This window comes from Panulirus ornatus, chromosome 43 (assembly GCF_036320965.1).
Source record: "Panulirus ornatus isolate Po-2019 chromosome 43, ASM3632096v1, whole genome shotgun sequence".
NCBI classification, from domain to species: domain Eukaryota; kingdom Metazoa; phylum Arthropoda; class Malacostraca; order Decapoda; family Palinuridae; genus Panulirus; species Panulirus ornatus.
The window spans coordinates 18,658,885-18,679,243 of NC_092266.1; the positions used below are offsets into that span (position 1 = coordinate 18,658,885).

Below are 20,359 nucleotides of genomic sequence, written 5' to 3' on the forward strand. Positions count from 1 at the left end.
TCCTTCACAATACCCAAAGATTTCAGGACCATCTTCCACCTTGGGCCAGAGCCCAACCCAAGGGTCAAACATTTCTCCTTGTAATTCTCCCAATATGTCAAAAACCACAGTGAAAATCACGTGCCATTCTGACTGGGCCGACAGTCACCACCAGTGCCAGCCAAGCCAGCGGGAGGAGAGGTGCTCGAGGAGAGAGAGAGAGAGAGAGAGAGAGAGAGAGAGAGAGAGAGAGAGAGAGAGAGAGAGAGAGAGAGAGAGAGAGAGAGAGACCCGCATGTGGTGTAAACCACGTTGCACCACTCTGCCTCACCTCGTGAGATCGACGGTACGACAGATCGACGGTACGACCCTTTTCAGCACGAAGGTAACGTACGTCCCTGGGCCACGATAGCCTTACGTCTGACCTGACCCTTACGTACTATCGTACGTACCCCCAGGGCTGTACAGTCGAGCTCAAGGAGCAAGCATCTCAAAACACACCCCCCCAGGTGCTTCGCACCTCGTCAAACGGGCGGCTTCTACCAGGTCACTCCTCAATACCAGCACACGAGACCCCGGTGTGTCGAAATGACAACATACTGACACAGGAAGCTTCAGGCGGCTCCTTGCCTCCCCTCATGCAAGTGTGTATCTCGAGCCATTATCCGTCATACAAACCTTCCCAAAGTTTTAACGTCCAGAACCTCCCTTGTGAAGCCGTTCCTTTCACGTACGAACTCGCCTTCTGCTCCCCGTGTGTTTGCCCATTTCTTTTTCCGAATTTACATTTTCGTAATTTGAATCCATTGTTCCATCTCTCCAGTCGGATTGGATCTAATTCATGGAGGAATATTTCATTCTGATTCTTATATTATCCGTAATATAAGAGATCTTCTGCAGGAAGGCACTACGTAACGATCTCATTTTCAGGATGGAATGCCTCTGGTTTGCCTCGCTTTGCTTCACTTCGTTCTTTAAGTCTAGCGTGTGTTCTATGGCCTCGTCTCTCTCTCCTCCGCATCAGGCCCCCGATCCACCTTACACATACGTCGTCAAATATGCATTTCATCCTGATCAAGGAAAAGTTGTGTATTACTGGACCATCGCCAGCGAGACAGGCACTTGGCCACTCACTGCTGTATCATATCACTGGGCTAACGAAACCCACCACAGTATGACCATAATCATGGCCTGCTGAGCTTCACTGCACAATATCAGCCATTCACCGAACACACACGATATCACGCTAAAAAAGGACAGCGATGGATCACTGTCACGACCGCTGAGAAACTGATTGTATTTACAGCAGCTGCGACTGTACACACATCGTCGACCGAGGCAAGACAGCTCAGGTGGGTGGAGATGCACCTACAAATACTCACATGAATACCGACCAGAGGGAGGGGTCTGGGAGGGGATTACTGGGGAGTTCTTGAAGGTGCAGTGAGCAAGAGACAGTAAGAAAGACAGGAGATGGGTAAGGTGGGTAGCAGGTCATGCAGTCCAACTCAGGTGTTCCAATATAACACTTTCCCGTCAGCCACAGGAGACGTGTACACACCGGAGGTTAACTGTGGCAGCCTCGCTCTCATACACCACTGTTAACGACGAGCCCCTGCCATGGGACGGGAGTGAGAAGGGCAGGTAAGAGAAGACCTGGTGGACTATGACGAAGCTACCAGCTGGAGGCCAGGAAGAAGAGGATCCATCATCTATGACCTCTACAGATGGAGACACGATGGTACAGAGGTGAAGGCATCAGTTAGGTGGTCAACAAACACTAACTTTGACGGATAATCTCTCTCTCTCTCTCTCTCTCTCTCTCTCTCTCTCTCTCACACACACACACACACACACACACACACACGAATCGCGTGGAAAACAAAATGTAAACAAAAACAGCCATACTGGGTCCCAACGAGTGTCGAAAAATAAACAAAAGAGAAAATTGTTTCCCTGTACCATATCTGCAATACACAGAGGCCGAACAGACGCTGTAGTCCTCAGTGACCGGCCAGGGAAACTGGACCTCTACAGCAGCAGCACGGTACACCCCTTGAGCACATACCGGTACGACCCAGGCTATCATGGCCTGCAACCCTCCACCACGATGATACGACCCTTGGGACATGGTGGCCTAGCGTGACCTGAACCTTTAAGGATAGGTCAAAGGCCAGGCCATCTCACCGAGGGATCGTCCCGTCGTGCTCACATGGTCGTGTCGTGCCGTCGTGGCCCAAGGGTCGTACCGTCATGCTCAAGACACAACACCCCAGACTGATCATGGCACACTGTACATAGGAAGGACAGACACCAACAGTAGCCCCTACCAAGGTTCCATACCTGTGTCCAGGGGAGTCGCCACTCAAGAATTTGTTTCACTCGCGACCGACGAATCCTTTTCCTTAAATCCTCAGGCCAGACGCGAGTCACTTGGTCGCCCCGTCCTTCACACTGATCCTTGGGTAGTATCTGTACGATCCTTGCGCTCTGAAAGCAAAGAAAATCATATTTTACTATTCTCTCAGTGAGGAACGATAGCTTTGTAATGAGACACTTGGTTACACATGTAACGTATATAATACTGAACCAACAGGTGTGATATCAATTCATGGTAGCCAGCTGTGTGGACAGCAGTTTTCGTTTCTTCCAGATATCGCAATGATGTGGTCAAGTGCTCGTGAGAAATAACAGACCCGACTCTCACTTAAAGGCGTTGCCAGCGCGGGCCATCTACACACACAGCAGGAGGACGTAAAGGAAGGTTTCAAAGAAGGTTTCATCCTCGCATCACCTAGGTTGGATGTGGTATGAGGTCATGCCCGCAAGGCTGGAGAGAGAGAGAGAGAGAGAGAGAGAGAGAGAGAGAGAGAGAGAGAGAGAGAGAGAGAGAGAGAGAGAGAGAGAGAGAGAGAAATATGTATATATACAGGTGTGTCCTATTTCGTCGCTCAATACCAAAATCACATTTTTTTTTCTTTTCGTGTCCACAACGTTTCCATGATGTTTTCCTCCTCACATGCAACACTCAACCCGTCCCCTCGCATCCCCTAGCACCTCCCACCCAACCCAGCAGGCACCGACCTGTAACTCCCCCCCCCCCCCCCATATCCCGGCAGCCACTCTAACCTCAGTACAGGTAAGAGAGGCCCTCAGCCGTGGGCATGTCCCTGTCCTCACTGATGTCACACTGACTCTTGGCATGACCTCAACCCGTCATCGAAGTCTCCAGCATCCGAAAAAAAAAAAAATCTTAAAACACTATTAGATTTTCAGTGTTGGAACCGTTCTTTAATTCACGCCAGAACGTACGATAAAGATATATGCGTAAGATATATCTAACATCCTAAAATGAAAAAAAAAAATGCTTCTCGTGTACTTTGGACTGGGGCTTCCACAAGACGAACACCAGGCACCGCCCGGACGGCTCGAACGTACATCACTAATGGTATATGTATCCCCCAGCACGCCGCCCCACACGCTGGGGGAAGCACTCGTCCGGTCGCTGTCTTATCCCTCCCTGGTCAGGCTGAACGCGCCCAGGCGGTCGCGTACACATCAGGTAAAGACTCAAGGAGGCATGTTAAGTCACAGCAGGATGGGTGGAAAGTGTGATTTAGATTACTGATATGATCCACTGGCTATGGCGAGGACCCTCCTCCAGTTTTGTTCTGCAGAAGCTCTAAGCGAGACTGGCTTTACCGTCCACTGTGGGTGTACAAGAGATCACACATATTAACATCAAAGCGGATAATGTGAATTCTTTTGATGGTATTTGCTTCTCGATTCGAGGGCTATCACAAAATTAGTACCACAATTCAGCTATACCATATTCTAAAAGTATTCACTTCAGTATCTGATTCTTACGTAAAAATATTATATTCAAGAAGAATTAAGAATATGGTTTCTCCAAAGGTTCCGTGATTGTAATCATTTTCTTTTTGACACTCAGTCACAGTACTGAATCTGTTGGCTATTTCTTAACAACGCTGTGCTTTCCTTAAAATTCTGACAAACCCCTAAAAGCCACAAAGTATATACCGTATCTATATCTACCCAAGGAATAAAAATCACTAATCGAATTTACTATTCATCATTTTCTTATTTTCACTGTGCGTAAAAATCAGGGTTGGACACCAGGGAGCCGCCATAAAAACCCAGTGTTGACTCCCCGGAGAACTCACTCACTTAAAAGTTTCCTCGTCTCTCTATCACCGCTGAAGCACACGGAACTTTTTGGCAAAGTACCCAGAAACTTCTTCCTCATATTCTCGCACCCAGATTTCTTCTTTTTTTTATTTTTTTTTCTACTGAAACAGATTTAGAGAATCACTCTCTGCAACGTAACCCAGCTGAGTGGTTCCAGCACTCCGCGCGCCGCACCCTTGACCAATGGCGCCACTTCCCATCCGCCAAACACTTCCTGTAACTTCTGCCATCGCTGCTGAACCTCATCGTCCTGGTATATCCTCCGTTCAGGCCTTATGTATCTCTCCTCTTTCTCTCCAGATAGCCTTCGTCCCTCGCCAAACGTAAAAGCTTCATATGACTATTTCGTTCATCCGATTTCTTCCTTTAAATCTAAATGGTCCTTCTGTATTATTCACCAAATGCGTTCAGAATTCCCTCCCTCCCTGCACACGTTCATTATTCTGTGTGCAAGTGAAGGTTCTCACTACATGCAGGGCTAATGGACGCCTGTCTCTTGTCAAATCCTAGCGCACAACGGCACAACCCATGAGCACGGCGGTACAGCCCTTAAATACGACGGTACAACCCATGAGCACGACGGTAGAGCCCTTAAATACGACGGTACTACCCTTAGATATGACGGTGCTACCTTTAAATACGACGGTACAACCCTTGAGCACGACGGTCCTACCCTTGGCTGTGGTGAGGTGGAATACCGCGCAGCGAACTGCACACAATCAACATGATGTGTGCGAAGCATCATACGCCAGAGAGGATTAAATTCCGCGAACCATATTGGATCATCAGTGATGTCCTATTGTATGAGAGTCTGTGAAAGATGTGGATCCTTTATGTGCATCTGTTACCGGGTATTAACGAACAGGACTTCGTATCCTGTTTATGTTTCCCTCCACGAACGCTGGTGAAGGGAAATGTTACAGCTATGGTCTATGTTCTGGGGGCAAATCTGATTATTTTACAAATCTGTAAGTAACAGTTGTCTTTCAAAAGTAATAATACTCTATATGGTGCAGTTGTCAGCATGTCTGGATTACATCCTTCCAAATCTATGTTAAAGATTAATGAACAGGCAACATGCAATGCCCTGTAGAGTTGGGTGAGACATGAGGATATACAATCCCCCAAATAGCACAGTTTCCTAAATCATGTGGAATTTCAAGTTTCGTGGTGACAGGTACCTTCATCCTCTGGATCCGCGTTGATGCCTGGAGAGAAAATAATATGAAGTACTTTGCGAGGTGCTTACATCCTACAGCCTACAGGAAAAGCAAAATAAGCTGAGCTTTTAAAATGTCTAATCACTATACACAATTCAGGCAACTCAAACTTGTACATAATATCAACTGTGTGAGTGTAATGAAAAAGAAAACGGATGATTCGTCAAACTTAAAAACTTATTGCGATGAATGGGACGGTCATTTTGCGTCTATCAAAATAAAAAAAGAAAAAAAGTGCTGTTAATATGGCGGTAGCATAACTGGTACAGTTTCACCAATATGAGGAAAACTGCAACAGTTTGTGATGGATACTCTCATAACATTGGTCTCTCATATGACTTCTAAGATCTTGGAAAACGCCCCAGATATCTGTATCTATTCTGTAAAGTGATGAGCTGTTCACGAAGGAATATGGAGTAAACAATATCTTAACACCTGACAATGTCCGTAAATATGAATACAGACTTTCCTTTGTCTTGGCGGGTTAAGAATAAGACAAACATTAACAGAGCAAAATCTGTAATGATATCGGTCTATTATAAGTGAAACCTAACCTAACCTAACCTAACTTAACCTAGCCTAGCCTAACCAAACCTAACCTAACCTAGCCTATCCTACCCTAACTAGCCTAACCTAACGTATCCTAACCTAACCTAGCTTAACCTAACCTAGCCTAGCCTAGCCTAACCTAACCTAACCTAGCAGGTGCAGTAGGATCAAAATGGCGAGTCCTCTCCGTCTCCATCAGTTCCCTCCGCCTTAAGGCCTCCATCTTCAAACAACTTGCAGTTTTACAATCTGATTCATTTCCCAAGCACTCCCACCTTCACAAAGACGAGAGAAACCAAAGGTGTTTGGAACGTTCCAGTACGAAATCAACGCAAGCACTCCCATCTTATAAGACAAAAGACGAGAGAAACTAACCGTTCTTGGAACGTTCCAGTGCGAAATCAAAGAGTCAATTATGGCTCTGCTATCTGGAAATAACCCTGCGCCTCCTACACGTCAGTGGAGAAGGCGCTTTCCTTGGCGGGGGCGGTACGTCATCAGTAAACTGATGAGACCGTGGCTTTTTTTCTCCCCCCTGGTGGCTGCTGGCCAGCCCCGCCATTTAGCCTGCCTCGAGGGAGATAATCACACTAACATTTACATTTCTATTGTGTGCCTCACCTTCTCGACCTCCTTCCCACTTGAATCTAATGTCTTCTTTCTTCCCCAGTGATGGGGAGCTTCGTCTCACACCGTTCACTAATTTCTTGTCTATTTTACACCATTTCTACAACAGTTTGGCACTTTGGAATTCTTCGCTCATCTTCTCTATCTTTCAGGTCCTTCACCTTACTACATGGCTTCAGTAGGAGAGAAAGTAGACTGTGTGCTCTGGCTGGCGGAGGTGAAGTACACATCAGCTGTGAAAAGATTCACCACACATTACATTGCCACTTCGCGGGCCAATCGCATGGCCAGCTCGCTCGCTCGCCCGATGTATCGACAAAGACACCTTGGAGATTCGATCTGTAAAACTTCAAGTAAGAATAACACATGCAAAAACCTCGCACCTTAAATTAAGGTTAACATATAGAATCCAAAGACGAAGTCAATGAAGCCCTCGGACAGCGCCATACCTGACAGTCATGTCTTGAGCATGTGTGTGAAGTTGAGGATAGAGTACGAACCCGTTAACCAATGGCTTAACTAATGGTAACTCCCTTAATACTGTGGCACAGCGATCCTTGAGGCAGCATTGTGGCAAAGGCTGCTCCCTACTGTAGAACACAGACCAGCCTCCCGCTACGGGAGGTTCTGTCTGTGGCCATGGCTGGCGCGACCTTTCTCCTCACATGACCGTCTATATACAGCAGGCGTCAGCCGACCGACACAGGCCTGCCTTGCCACTGTTTACGTGTGGCACAGCACAATAATACTGTGTGAGCATCTCTAACAGGAAACACAGACAACAATGACATCGGGTAATGTGTCTTTCTCTCTGACTTGTCAGATTTGCATTTTGATGCAGCTCACCAGACTAATGGATTGGGAAAATATTGAACTTCAAGATCATGTTTATATTACATTACCTAAACATAATTTCACTACAACTCTCAAAGGTAATTATCACTTTTCTCCTCGCTGTAAAATTGAATCTGTTCAAATAAATGTATGATGATAGACTTTTCATGAAATCCCCCCCCCCATCAGCTTTCCAGTATAATTCTGTATTCATGAGAGAGAGAGAGAGAGAGAGAGAGAGAGAGAGAGAGAGAGAGAGAGAGAGAGAGAGAGAGAGAGGGGGGGGGGGAGAAGGGAAGTCATTTCAGTTGCGATGTAGGATATGCAAAATGGCTTGGGACCATTTTCTAACTCAATATTTGTAATGATAATGCAATCACAGCAAGTGGCTCGTTTCTACGGACAAAGTTGTCATTGCCACACCAAACCCCTACTCAACTACTGACCCTGATAAATGAACGACCACATCTCAAGTCACTAAGTTAATATATAAAATCCCCAATTAAAGTTTTGATCGTTATTTTTTCATCCCTCATTACGTCTGTGGCGTCACTGTCGAGCAGTGCACAGCGTTGCGCAGAGGAGGATCATCAACAGACACAGCAGGTAGAAGCCTCACTACAGCACCAATACAATAACACAGCTCCATCACCAATAGACACATCAGGTAGGAGCCTCGCCACAGCACCAATACAATAACACAGCTCCATCACCAACAGACACATCAGGTAGAAGCCTCACCACAGCACCAATACAATAACACAGCTCCACCAACATCACCACCAGACACGTCATGATGGTCGTGGAACAAAGTGTTTGTTTGGAACTACCAACTTTACTACGTGGCCGGTGATTAATGACGAGCCTCAGTTTATCAAAGGTTGGGCTGGTGTTGTTGGAGCAGACTCCCCCTAATGCGACGCCCGCCCTACATTCCGATTCATCGACCACGTCCACAGGTAAATTTTAATAGTAAACACACGAGATTATGAATGGTTTACGTTTCCAGTCTACAGGCTTTTCCAATAGTTATAATTTTTTTTTTCTCCCCCGGTACAGACATGGCTTACGTCATCCATAATTACGTTATTTGTATTATGTTAATCAGGAGCCATGTTGACCCGCTCATTAGTAGGCTTTGATCAATGTGGCAGCACCCGGGGCCTACGGTAGTACCCGGGTAGGTGGCAGCACCCGGGACCTACTGTAGTACCCGGGTAGGTTGCAGCACCCGGGACCTACTGTAGTACCCGGGTAGGTGGCAGCACCCGTGGCCTGCGATAGTACCCGGGCCTGCGGTAGTACCCTGGTAGATGACAGCACCCGGGTAGATGGCAGCACCCAGGGCCTGGGTCATAATCCTTCTGGTGTATCGCTCCTGGGAACTCCTTCCTCAGTCCCCTGCCTCGCATGGGGACGCAGTACCCACCTTTAGAACCCCCTTATGCACATCCAGGAGCATTACAGGTGAGGATCTTTTCCACCTGCCGACGACAGTAATAAGGCACCTCAGTTTCTTTTTTCCCCTTAGACGTAGATAAATTAATTAATACACATGGCCTCCACCGCCACCCACTAGCCAAGGTGGAGGTGTATCGATAACCACACATGATGGTCCGGCACATTAGATTTTACAACGTCGTAAACATTATCAGTGGAGGGAGGGAGGGAAGGTGGGTACGTGGACCTCCTGACTGTTCGTGGTGGTCGTAGACAGAAGGGGGACGCCAGCCACTACTGATGGGACGGGTGGACGGGAGCTGCGATAGAATCAACCTTGACGGAACTTACGACTGGGGAGGTGTGAGGCACTACGAGTTGGCCCAGCCCGCTGGACGAGGGTAGATGAGAAGGTATCATGGTACTCTGTGGGTAAGGACGAGGTGCTCACGCAGGTGCAGATGTCCCACAGGATCTTCCCCGCCTACGGTTGTGCCGTCACTGTTGGAGTCACCTAGACTGCACGACCGTATCGCCTCTCACGCACATCATACTACACGACCATGCCTCTCATTCACACCGTATGACACGACCATGCCTCTCATTCACACCATATGACACGACCATGCCTCTCATTCACACCGTATGACACGACCATGCCTCTCATGCACACACACCATACAACACGACTATGACTCTCATTCACTCCATAGGCAGGACTATGCCTCTAACTCACACCGTACGACACGACTATTCCTCTCACTCACACCACACTAGACGATCATGCCTCTCACTCACACCATACGAGACACGTCCATGCCTCTCACTCACACCATACGAGACACGACCATGCCTCTCACTTACACCAAACAACCTGGTCTCCGCTGCCTCGTTTTCGAGGACCAGGGGAGTATATGCGCCCAGCTTTATCCTGTGTATGAGTTAGAAATGGCTTTTCTGAGTCATCTCCTGAGACAGATCAAGTTAGTCTGGTTGATATAAGTTCCTTGGTATTTCAGATACTGGGAAAACATACTAACTTTGCCCCCTCCCCCTTAGATACTGGGGTTAGCATATCAACCCTCCCCACCCCAGACACTGAGGTAGCATATTAACTCTGCCCTCTACCTCCGGCATATTCGTGATCGCTTTCCAAACAATATTTCATCTGAATACATTATGATCATAATCATCTATGATGGATTGCAACCAGCAGCTGATGACTGTCATCACATTTCAAATACGTTTTTTATTCCAAGCTTGGACACAAGGTCGTGGGACAGTGTACTGGGAGGAACACCTTGACCTTAAGCATGACGGGACGACCCTTGAGCAAGGTGGTGGAACGACCTCTGGCTATATGAGCGCGTGACCTATGACCCTCACCCTTCCAGGGTTGTTATCTGCTGCATCACGATAAAGACTGGCTGTCTTCAGCGATGAACGATTAACGTTTTGAAATTTAGTGTTATGGATTACATCTTGTCTAGAGTCGAGACACACACACACACACACACACACACACACACACACACACACACGCACGCACAGATACAGACACAGACACACACACACACACACACACACACACACACACACACTGGGGTAAAACCTACAGTCTCCGCTTCCAAACAAATGGTTTTGACCTCTAGTACAATATCAAATACCTAGGGGTATCAACATTCCATGCGAGGCTCTGTGATCACAGTGTACGACTCACAGCTTGGATACAGTGTTTCAGAGCCTGAGTACAGGGCGTCAGATCCTGGATACAGTACACCATAGCCTGGGTACAGGGCGTCAGAGCCTGGATACAGTACACCATAGCCTGGGTACAGGGCGTCAGAGCCTGGATACAGTACGCCAGAGCCTGGATACAGTGTTTCAGAGCCTGGGTACAGTACATCAAAGCCTGGATACAGTACATCAAAGCCTGGATACAGTGCGTCAGAGCCTGGATACAGTACGCCAGAGCCTGGATACAGTGCGTCAGAGCCTGGATACAGTACAGAGACGTCACCTTAACGTCAGGTTGAGCGAGGATGGAGGTGCTACCCGACCTAGCGAGGGTATACAAGGAGGAAACCCATGATGGTTGTGTATGGTAACACCTGAGCTGGTCCAGACCAGATCCACAAGTGTGGGGGAGAGAGAGAGAGAGAGAGAGAGAGAGAGAGAGAGAGAGAGAGAGAGAGAGAGAGAGAGAGAGAGAGAGAGAGAGGCTGTGGTGTGTACCGGGAGACATACTCACAGGCGAGACACAGGGAGACACGCCGTGTAATGATTGCTCACGGGATTGTGTTTTCTCTTTACAGTTCTTAAAATACGATCATCATGAGTGAAGCAGAACCACTGTGGCTGTCACGTTCCCTTCCCTAGGCTAAACTACGGACGGGGCATGTCTGGGACAAGGTGAGAGTCATGGCGAATGATAGGATGAAAAGAGAGGAGGTTCAGAAAGCCTCGCTGAAGATGAAGTGTGGCAAGAAGGGACGGAACTACAGCTGAGTTCATCAGGAAGCTGTGTGACTAGTATAGCCATGGTGTGGTGCAGGAGGACTGGTAAAATGCATGGTCGTAGCGAGCATGGAGTGGTCTGCGAGGGTTGGCTATAATCTCACACCAATGTACATGATGCACCGCTGGAGACCGGATGTGTACAAGTAAATCAGTTGTTCGTTGATTCCCGATACCAAGGCAGGAAAGGCGATTAGGTAAAAAAAAAAAAAAAAAAAAAAAAAAAAAAAAAAAAAAAAAAAAAGAAATTATCGCTATAACTAGCGTTGCTATTTTTGTTGTATCTGCTACCTCGCTCTTTAGGGGAGAGAGAGAGGAGAGAGGAGAGAGAGAGAGAGAGAGAGAGAGAGAGAGAGAGAGAGAGAGAGAGAGAGAGAGAGAGAGAGAGAGAGAGAGAGAGAGTAGTAAAGTCTGCTTGAGATTTCTAGGTGTCGTGTGAGCGTACGTTAAGACGGGAGTAGGCAGCAGTGTAGCCAAGGTTTGTGTGTGTGTGTTGTTTTATGCTGAAGAGTGAACACTTCTCTCGCTTGAGGAGGTCTGTTGGGCCTCTTCCTTTACAGCTTCTTCCTGTCTTATTGTTCATGATCTTCCTTTGATGACCCGGGCTTTCTTGCTTGGATGACTCTTCTCTCTTCTCCCTGATCTGAGGATCATTTTCTTTTTTTCTCTCCTTCTTTTTAACTCACGTGACGTTACATGTGAACGTGGGAAGGTCTGCTCGTCCTCCCTCGCTCCCCCCTGCTCTTCTCTTCAAGAGTCAGGATTTCGTTGTTTTCCTCACTTTACTCCGTTCCTCGCTCAGGTCTGCGCTGCTGGAGTGCCTGTGAACTCCCGATGTCAAGAGCGTATGGAGGTCTTCGTATAAGGTCTGTGTTGCTGGAGTGCCTGTGAAGTCCTGATGTCAAGAGCGTATGGAGGTCTTCGTATAAGGTCTGTGTTGCTGGGGTGCCTGTGAACTCCCGATGTCAGAGCGCATGGAGGTCTTCGTATCAGGAACCCAAGGTAACTCACTCACTGCATCTACCACACCTCCGGCGATGGTGTCTTGTGGGAAGTTCATGTCCGCTACCCTGAGGACACTGTCATGATGTTGACTGGCTGGAGCAGTAGCGGGCCTTGTGTAAAGGTGTGGATGGTAGAGAGCCACGTTGATTGGCTGGAAAGGTGGGCCCTCTGTAAAAGAGTGGCGTTGATTGGCTAATCAGGTGGGGCCCTGAGAGAACCTGGGAGAATATGTAACGCTGATTGGCTGCCAAGACACGCCCTGTGCAAACGTGGACGAAAGAATGACGCTGGTTGGCCGGTTAGGCAGGTCCATGTGATCGTGTGTACGTAAGCATACACACTGGTCATTTGGATAGGTACGACAGCTGCTCACCTTGCGTGACGGCCGGAGGGGTCACGGTGTGGGTAGGACGGCTCACATAGTGTGACGCCGGATGGATCACGGGGTGGGCAGCACGGCTCACATAGTGTGACGCCGGATGGATCACGGGGTGGGCAGGACGGCTCACATAGTGTGACGCGGGGGGGTCACGGGGTGGGTAGGACGGCTCACATAGTGTGACGCCGGAGGGCTCAAGGGGTGGGCAGGGCGGCTCACATAGTGTGACGCCGGAGGGCTCACAGGGTGGGCAGGGCGGCTCACATAATGTGACGAAAAAAAAAAAAAAGGAGCGCACGGTTGCATTAGCTCCATCTCCCGTCATCAAGCAGCAGCGCTGCTCCTCACATGCACGCCTCAAAGAACCGTTTCAAACGGTCCTGGGGCGGCAGAAGGTTGGCGGGGGGCGGCCCCTCCCTCCGGCAATTCGTACTTCGAGGAGGCTCATCCGCTCATCCTCCTCGAGGGAGAGAGGGAGGGGAGGCGAGCACGGGACCGCCCCAAGCCCTCCTGCTGCCCTGAGGTCCTTCTTTACGAGCGCCAGCAGGAGGCGCTGAGGACGCTTTGATATCGGCCGTTGATGTACTGCGTCTGGGGTGATTGGTGCTGCGTGGCGAGACCGCTCTGTCAATAAGGTGAGATTTACGGAGAATTTCTTGCGATCTCTTGGGATCTGCCTGGTGTGTGTGTGTGTGTGTGTGTGTGTGTGTGTGTGTGTGTGTGTGTGTGTGTGTGCCTGAACCCTCAAGGAGAGGGAACCATTATATTAATGAACCAACATACTAGTGAACCACTGTCTTAATGAACCAGCATATCAGTGAACCACTATATACATGAACAACATACTAGTGAACCACTATTTTAATGAACCAACATACTAGTGAACCACTATATCAATGAGCCAACATACCAGTGAATCACTATATTAATGAACCAACATACCAGTGAACCACTATATTAATGAACCAACATACCAGTGAACCATTATATTAATGAACCAACATACTAGTGAATCACTATATTAATGAACCAACATACCAGTGAACCACTATATTAATGAACCAACATACTAGTGAACCACTATATTAATGAACCAACATACTAGTGAACCACTATACCTGTTCAACCCTCAGCTACGTGGAGGTACAGATATCATATACGAACGCAGTCACAACTACATCAAATAGACGTATGAGAAATGACGTCAAGGCACGTAAACCCCAGCACCACGTAACATGGTGTTGGTGAGGCCACTCATCTCCTCACAGCTCCTCATGATTCACCACTTCCTTGGCAATACAGAAAAATCCAATATCTCTTTGACATTGTGTGTGCATGTTACGAGAACTCATCCAATATCTCTTTGACATTGCGTGTTACTAGAACTCATAAGAGCTTTGCTTATAATAAATTGGAGGGAAGGTATTGGATGACGACTACACAAATGCGTCAAATTCTTAGGAGGATCTTTTAAAAACTCGAGGGGAAAAAGATCAGAGGAAAGAAACGGGGTTTCAAGTCTTCAGTATCTACAAGAACGTAACGAGGCAAGACAGGCTGACGTGTGTGTGTGTGTGTGTGTGTGTGTGTGTGTGTGTGTGTGTGTGTGTGTGTGTGTTCTAGCGCACGACTGTGGCAGGACCCAAGACTTACATAAGCGACGCATCACAGATTAGATCACGTAGCCCACCATCATCTTTCCCCCACGTTCCTCACTCCCTCATAAGGCACAGACGACGCGAAGGCTGCGCTGTGTGTGTGTGTGTGTGTGTGTGTGTGTGTGTGTGTGTGTGTGTGTGTGTGTGTGTGTGTGTGTGTGTGTGTGTGTATGGCGGGGGGAGAGTGTGGGGAGGCGGATACCACCTCCCCCCTTAACTTCCTTCATTTGGACACGGCAGCGCTCGCGAAGGCAGCGAAGGAGAAACGGAGATAATCCACATCAGGATCATACTGTCATCTGCGGAGGAAGAGACACACGGGACCGAATTACCTCCCAGCCTCCGGCGGGAGGCAGTGGACGTGAAGATAGCTAGGTGGCGGGCCCCCCCTGAGAGGGGACCAAACACTTCCCTCCCCTTAGCCTTCAGGGAAACCTGGGGGGGGGACCTGATAGTTGCTTAGGGGTAGAGTGGAGAGACGGGTCGAAACCATTTGTTTAGGGGGAGAGCAAGACGGGACGAGTCCCAAACCATCCCGTCCGCCCCCTTGGTCTTTAGGGACGTGGGGACCTGAGAGTGGTTTAGGGAAAGACACATGGGTTTTCAGAGTTCGCCCTGATCCCCATGAGAACACATACAGCAACACTTGACAAAATTACCTTCAGTAAAACTCATCAAAAGTAATACTTTGTTGTCCTTATTACAGAAAAATAAGTATCATTAAGCAATCAGTCATTAGGCGTCACAACATAATGACATGTGATCATCATGAGAATATTCAAACGTGAGGAGACACGAGTGGCGTCGAAGCTGCCTCCTCAACCACCCCGTCAGGAAGCGACACACGTCAGGAAGGGGGTAGCTACCATGAGCACCGGCCTCGAACTCCGACTGATTCACTCGACGTCAAATTCTCTCGAGTTCTTAATATTACGGTAGATGTGTGTCCTCGCCCGCACTCTTGACGTCACCCATACGAATCATGACCACTCATCCCCATTCCCTGTGACCCAGGAGGAGGAGGAGGGACGGTATGTGCGGTGCTGGCCAGCAGGGCGAGCCACAGCGTCAGATGGGGATGGCAGCGAGGGTAGTCAGGCCGAGAGGAAACATAAAACAATGCGCGAGATAAATCCGCCGCTGGAGAGAGAGAGAGAGAGAGAGAGAGAGAGAGAGAGAGAGAGAGAGAGAGAGAGAGAGAGAGAGAGAGAGAGAGAGAGAGAGAGAGAGAGAGAGGGAGAGAGAGCTGTTCTATTTAGACCACTTGCGTGTCATTACATCGACGACCGCCCCAGGGTAATGTGTTGTGAGCCACGTTAAGTGAACCACCGAGATGTAAGCCAACATTTTGCACATGGGAACTAGCAACGCTGGCAGGCCCTGAGGAACACCACCTTCCACCCTCACTCCACGTCTCCAGGAGTGTCGCACCTCCACTCCAAGTCCCCGGGAATGTCCCATCTTCACTCCATATTCTCTGGAGTCTGGATCATGGCAACACTGTCCTCCAACAAAGCGGGGGGAAAAAAGGGAACGTCTTTACCCGTTCGTTTTCCATGCAGCTCCAGGCTGAGCCATGATGGTCAGTACCGCAAGACCGGCTACAGCGACCCTCGTAATGGTCTTATGAAGGCTGACGAAGACCCTCGTAATGGTCTTATGATGGATGACGAAGACCCTTGTAAAGCAGGTCAGTTGGAAACGGTTAGTGATGATTTAATCAATTTGTTTTGTCTGCTTGTGCAATGGTAAACAGGGTGGGCCTGTCTGCCATCCGGCGTGTGGTAAGCGCAACGGAAAAGACGTCATCCAACAAAGCACGACCCTAAAGCTCGATGGTACGACCCTTAAGCACGACTGTACGACCCTTGGGATGGGTGACATGGCCTCTGACCTGACCCCTTGACACGTCGTACAGTCGTGCTCAAGGGGTTGATTCATGAAATACTTTTGCGTTATGAACGATCAAAAAAAAAAAATCTTTTTTTTTTTTCCTCGCTGAAGTGAAAGACAGTCGTGTGAGAGGTGGAAACGACTAGGCAATATGAATGATGAGAGTGAAGACTGGGAAATAAAGACACTTTTAAGTAAACCGTTGACAGACCCGACACATTCAATGGTCGAGGGTTCGACAGACTCGACACATTCATTGATCGAGGGTTCGACACACCACTCACATTTATTGATCAAGGGTTCGACGCAACAGTGAATCAAATAATGTCGACGCGACGCAGCTAATCGACCCTGTGCTCAGTGTTACCACCTTGAGGACTTTGTTCAACTGTAGATAGAGACATTTAAGTCGCATCCTTGTATCACGGGGTGTGTGACAACCCAACTGACTCTTGTCTTGAGAACACGTGAGGGTGTAGGACACGGCACGACATGGGGGCGGGTGTAGCGCGTCGTCGGAGCCACAGGCAATGTGGAACACGATGCTGCTGTGGAGCTGTCGTGTGCCGCGTCTCCCGAGGTCTGTCTCCCTCATGCTACGGCTCAGCAGCCGTCTCGTGTGCACGTCTTGGGCTGTAAACCTGAGGTCTCCCCTAAACACTTAGCGGACGCAACACAACAGTGTTATGGTAACTAAGACAGGGGAAGAGACACATCGTCCGTCTTCATTATTCTAAGTTTTGTTTTCTGTGGAATCCCTTCTCCTCCTTCCCCCTTCCTCACGGGGCTGGCTACACCACCCCTCCTCCTCTCATCTCCCTCCTCACTCACGGTCCTAGCATCCCCCCTTCTCCTTCCCCCTTCCTCACGGGGCTGGCTAAACCCACCCTCCACTCATCTCCCTCCTCACTCACGGTCCTAGCATCCCTTCCTCTTCCTCCTCCTCACGATTATGGCATCCGGCGAAGGGTTCATGAAAACCATTAATTCTCGTCCGTTAAATCAGGCTTTTCCTCCCCGCTGCAACTTAACGACCTCCTGAAAACCCATTATCAAATACAGTGTATCAAGGCGACGCGTCCTGCCCCCAGGCCGGCCTGCCGACCTTCATGGACTTTACCCTAAGACGACGCTATACCAGCCTACCCAGCGAGGCCAGCCAGGTGTTTACGGTGGGGCACAACAAATGACTCACGTCATGAACCTCAATTCATGACATGTGTAGCCTGAGCCTCGCATAGCCTCCATGAATGGGGTCACATACTGCTTGTGACGGACATAAAGTATCACAATTGTGAGATCCGATACTCGAAGATTCGCCGTTACGATGCCTCCTTCCCACCTTTCGACCTGCTAAACTGCAATTCTCCTCCTCATTTCGTCTTTCTCTCTTCCTCTATCGTCTCTAGCTTTAAGAGTCAGTTCTCCAAACATCAGCGAAGCCCTGATTAACTTCATCATTCTTTTCTAGCGAGAGTCACGAGAGAGGGACACGTTCTGCCCAGGTCATGACCGTCTTTTTTTTTCTTTTGAACAGATTCCAGTCAACGCGTCACCAGCAGCGTGACAGAAACACCCCAGTCTTTAATAGCGCAGTTGTGACTCGTCGTGATGACCCTGTCAAGCCAGTCAACTGTTTTCTGTCAGGAGAGGAGCTGTGAGACTGACAGGTTATGGTACACAGCGTTCAATGCTATGGCTTGACCCCAGGCGCTGTCTGGGAGATTTGACACTTGACCCCAGGTACAGTATGGTATGGGGGAGACGACAAGCATTACTCTATCTCATATTCCTGTCTTTAAACCTCCCTTGGAAGTAGAGAAGTGATCTCTTTATCTCTTACATCACCGTGTGAGGTTCCTAAACTCAAGGCACATTACATATACGAGGAACACTGAACAGTCCCTGGGAAGGAGACAGCCTGTCAGTACCCTGATGGACGATCGAACACGGAACGGAACAATTGTTCGTCTGGAAGACAAGGTCAAAATATAACACTATTGACTCAGTCTGTGTACCACACGTTTGCTATAACTCTGGACAATTACGCTACTGACTAGTTATATTACTGAACTGCCCTAGTCAGAGTGCATCGTCACACCAGACGTCATCTATGCCTCCCCCACCATCATTACTAATACCTCAACCCTGTGAGACTCCCTCCACTGCCCTTCCTACTCCCACATAACTAGCATACACCCTCCGCCCTCTTAGGATTCCCTCCACTGCCCTCCCTACTCCCACAGCACCACCATAACCCCTCCACACCTCCCTCTTTATCACCCATCCTTCTCTCATACCGGAACCCTTCGTCTTCCCCCATAGCACCAGTTCCTCCCATACATCCACAAGAACTCCCTCTCCCTCCCATATATATCCTGCCACCGCCTCCCTACATCATCTCACTAGACCCACACACCTCCTCCCACGACCCCCCCTCCTCCGTTTACGCAGTCCCATCAGACCCTACCAGGACCTGGTCGTGGCCCCCACTAGACCAGGTCGTCATCCACCATGGGTCACCTGCCACGGTTCCCGGGCCGATGCTCCCGTCAGGACCCGGCGAGGAGGCCACACGTCATAAGCCTAGATGGATGGCTCCCTCTTCCCTGGGCCGCTGGAGCTCACCACTTGTCTCACGGGTTCTGACGAGCCTTGGCGCTGCTCCTGACACTGTCGTCATGACGTGAGGGTTGTGGACGGGAAGCTGGTGTGGTTCACGAAGGCTCGTGAGAAGTAGACGCTTTATGCGAGGTTCATTTCGTCGAACGACGCGTGATCAATTAACTCTTGTCCTTCCTCAGCAGCGACGGTCATGGCCAACCACAGGAGCCGTGCCTCCGTCCACTGCTTGGTCTCCCCCGGCAGGAGGAAGGGAGAGTGACTCCACGGCGCAGCCCCCGACCTTCCACTGTACCACAATAATGACGAACACCTTCACCTCCTCCTTAACCGGCACTTTCCTCTACGATCCAGTCCATGGTGACCTCACTGCCACTCGAGGCCCCGTCTGAACCCTCAACCTGACCTTACCTGAGGCGGATAACGATACCATCACAGCCAAAGGTCGTACAGTCGTTCCCACGGGATTAATACACTCCAAGCGGCGGGTCAGCCCAGTCCATCATGCAGCTACGTGTAAACTCATCCTTCATGCTGGGGGAGGAGGAGGAGGAGGAGGAGGAGGAGGAGGAGGAGGAGGTGGTGGGGAGGGGAGGGTGTCACGGCCTAGTGACCTCACCAAGACCCTGCCTGTGACGTCATTCCAAACTTGGGCCTGTGCCAAGCACACACACACACACACACACGTTCGATACACGATAAAAAAAAAAAGGGGGGGAGACCATTCATTTTGCCGCCAGCTTGAAAAATAGTGAAAATTATAGCTGTTGTCGCTAAGCTCTTCAAGTTAAGCTGGCGTCATCAAACCAACATTATTACATCAAGCTGATCAGTGACTTTTCAGCACTATACGATACGACCCTTGAGCATGATAGTGCCACCCTTGGGTACAGAGGCCTGGCCTTTATTGTCACCCTTAAGGGTGGGTATAGGGCCCGGCCATCACAAAACTGTCGACCTATGGGTCCAGAGAACGTGAGGAACGGCTGGGATGACTGTGGGCAGCGCGGGGGGAAGTAGGCCGACTTGCCAGGAGAGGGCGTGTGGACGACGTGTTATTAGTGAACCTCGCTCTACTGTCTCCTCCTGACTTTATTCTCTCTCTCTCTCTCTCTCTCTCTCTCTCTCTCTCTCTCTCTCTCTCTCTATTTGCTTTTTCTATTCATCTCGGGGAGAGAGAGAGAGAGAGAGAGAGAGAGAGAGAGAGAGAGAGAGAGAGAGAGAGAGAGAGAGAGAGAGAGAGAATACCACATCACTACCCAACGGCCGACACCATTCTCGAGCCACCCTCCTGACGATCGACCGTGACCCAGGCGGAACACAACCCTGCAGGAGGAGGAGGAGGAGGAGTACTTCTGCCTCGCCCTCCCTCAGCCCTCACTCCCCCTACCTGACCTTGTCTGATCCTCATCAGGAGACCCATATCT

At 49.3% G+C, this 20,359-nt stretch overlaps 1 long non-coding RNA gene across 1 annotated transcript in view; it reads right to left on the reverse strand.

The window, feature by feature from the left end:
- Positions 1-2,322: 2,322 nt before the first annotated feature.
- The window catches only part of LOC139762361 (uncharacterized), a 209,094-nt gene continuing 191,057 nt past the window's right edge, over positions 2,323-20,359 (reverse strand). The window contains exon 3 of the long non-coding RNA XR_011715701.1: positions 2,323-2,469. This is a non-coding gene — a long non-coding RNA (uncharacterized lncRNA). The remainder of the gene's footprint in view (positions 2,470-20,359) is intronic.